Raw genomic sequence first — 3,244 nt, 5'->3', positions numbered from 1 at the left:
CCGCTCGTCCTAAAGTTCTGTCTGTAATGAGTAGCTTTGCCCCTTGACGCTGCACGCTGGGTCTTCTGAACATCTGGGATGCACAACTTAACCATGATGGAAAGATGTGGGAGGTAAGGCTATTTTTGGTCCTTGAAACCTTGCTAACCCTTACTTCCTGGGTGTTTTAAAGGGAGGTGCCATGTGATTATAAATTAATTGTGTTAAATAAATGGAGGGTAGAAGAGTCTGGAAACAAAAACTCAGGAAAGCACCTGCTCTCACTAGGCAGTATCCTAAATGCAGTAAACCTGGGGGTTGTCAGGGTGGAGGGAGACACATAATTCTTGACTAGAGTGCTTGCTGTGTGTATAACAGTTCAGAGCACGGAAATGGGAAGCCTTATGTCAGCTGGATCATGCGAGCTACAGAAACCAGGGCTACAGTTTCTGGGTGCTGAATAGATGCCATCTGTATAACAAGAGTTCATACTTCCACAATTCCGTTCACATCTGACCTCCAGCTTTCCAGAGACCAAAACTAGAGAAATTCTTAAAAACTCAAGACAGATTTCCATTTTCTTAAACAAGTGATTTTGAGTTTCCTTAAAAAATCCAAAAATTCTGTTAGTTGCCTAATTTATTTTAAAAAAAAAAAAAGTATATTGATGCTATTTTATAGCCTAGAGTGGACAAGGGTAAAACAGTCTTTGATTCATACAGACTTCCCCTGTGTTCTTGTAACCAAATGTCTGTTTCTCTGTGAATCAAGCAATGCCTCTACACCCCCAAGAAGGTAAACAAAAGAAGTTCAAAATTCTATTTCTACTTCTGTTTTCTGTATGTCTTAAAACAAGAAATTAATTCAATAGTGTTTTTTTTTAATTCACTATTCTCCCCACCCCACCCACCGCCCCAGAGAACCTCTAGTAAGATGTTTCAAACCGTCAACTAAATAATACAGTGTCCCCTCCACCTTTGAATGTGTTGCCAGTGTGTTTGGAGTGGTGATGTTTGTGAATGGCTTGCAGATTAACAGAGACTGGCAAACAGGGCCAGAAGGACATACTACACATGGTCAGGTCTCACTCTGTTTTCATTAGAATGATATCAAATCAACTGAGCAAACTGATTCTGTTAACCAAAACATATTAATGTAGATCTGTCACACTACCATTAGAAGACAATAAACATGTACCAATATTTCCTAATTGAAGGGTCTTTTCTTTATGTTTGTGAGCCCAGCCCTTTAATGACTGAGCTATCTCTCCAACCCCTAACTTATTTTTTTAAATGGGTAATACATCTGTGGTCTTTTTTTTTAATTCAAAAATTAAAACTTCACAAGTGAAAAAATGAAAACTCCACAAATGATTGGCAAAGTAAAAATGCACCTGACAGAATAAGCAATCTTTACAACTAGGGCTATTTCAAGGCCTGGGAAGATAGTCAAGTGTTTGCCACACAGTCATGAGGACCTGGGTTCAGATCAGATGCAGTGGCTCATGTTGATGATTCCAGTTCTGGGGACATGAGGCCAGGATTAACTCTGAACGGACCAGCCAGCCTCACTGAATTGGTGTGCTCCATGTTTAGTGAAAGATGCTGTTGCAAATGACGATAATAAGCCGTAGAGGGTGACACCTAGTGTTACCTCTGGTCATTACATGCATGTCCATACACATCTACAGAACACTACATATACCACACACCAAGAAAAAACTGATGGTACACGTAAGAATGACCACCATAGACACATACATGTGAATGCTTGATCCACAGCTGATGGAACTGCTTAGGAAGAGTTAGGAGGTATGTCACTGGGCTTTGAGGTTTTAAAAGCCCAGGCCTTTCCATTCTCTTGCTCTCTCTGCCTCCTGCTTATGGGTCAGATGTAAGGTCTCAGCCTCTGTTCCAGCACTATATCTGCCTATCTGTTGCTGTATTCTGCCATGATGGTCATAGACTCAACCCTCTGGAACTGTAAGCAAACCCCCCAATAAACTCTTCTATAAGTTGTCTTTGTCATGGTGTCTCTTCACAGTAGTAAGAAAGTAAGAGAAGTCTAGGAACATTCCAGTCAATAATATGACACCACCAAGGGAAATGGTGCTGTTAACATTTCATTGGTTCATGTACTGGCTGGTTTTATGTGTCAACTTGACACAAGCTAGAGTCATCAGAGAAGGAGCCTTGGTTGAAGAAATGCATGAGATACAGCTGTGAGGCATTTTTCTCTATTAGTGATCAATGGGGGAGGGCCAAGCCCATGGTGGTGATACCATCCCTGGAAGGATGATCCTGGGTTCTATAAGAAAACAGGCTGCACATGCCAGAAGACAGAAAGCAGTAAGCATCTCCCCTCCATGCCCTCTGTATCAGCTCCTGCCTTCAGATTCCAGGCCTCCTTGAACTCCCATTCTGGCTTCCACCAATGATGAACTCTGATCTGGAAGTGTAAGTCAAGCAAACCCTTTGCTCCTCAACTTGCTTTTTGGTCATGGTGTTTTGTCTCAGCAATTGAAACCCTAACTAAGACAATTACCAATATCATGAAGACAGGAGAGGTGTTGATTGCCTTGCTCTAAGCAAAAGAAAAACCAAGCCTGTGTCTTGTGAATATTACTTTCTTGTTGGGATAGAGAGAACACTAAAAGGGTCAGTATAGTACAAATACAAGATCGTTAGCTCCTATCAAATTGGAAATTTAAATGACATTTGAAGTTCAAGAAAGAGGTTAAAGATTACCTGGGAAGAGATAGGAAAAGCTTGCAGATCAAAATTGCAGATATGGATGCTTTCTGGTTACTGTGAGCCGCAGGACCAAAGACTTTTATATAGTCTACTTGGGAGGCAGCATGCCAAGGATAAAATTTCAATACACTTCCTTTACTCATTGTGCCTCCTGATGCATTCTAAACCATGTCTAGACTTCCATTTTCTCATCTTTATAATAAGAATCCTGACATCATACTTCAAACATTCTCAGTGAGGAGTAAATTTACTACTTTATCTAAATTCCTTAGCATAACACCCATACACTGTTGACAGAGATTTCTGTCCTGCCAGGTCCCAGAACTGTTCAGTCCCAAAGAACCACAGAGTGGTCTACATTAATTATAATTAGAATTGGCCTATTAGCTCAGGCTTCTTAATAATTAACTCTTACATCTTACATTAACCTATAATTTTTGTCTGTGTTAGCCACATGGCTTGGTACCTTTTATCAGCTAGGCATTTTCATCCTGCATCTTCTGCATCTGGGT

Source organism: Myodes glareolus, chromosome 1 (genome assembly GCF_982192425.1).
Source record: "Myodes glareolus chromosome 1, mMyoGla1.1, whole genome shotgun sequence".
Taxonomy (NCBI): Eukaryota; Metazoa; Chordata; class Mammalia; order Rodentia; family Cricetidae; genus Myodes; species Myodes glareolus.
This window is presented reverse-complemented; position numbering follows the sequence as displayed.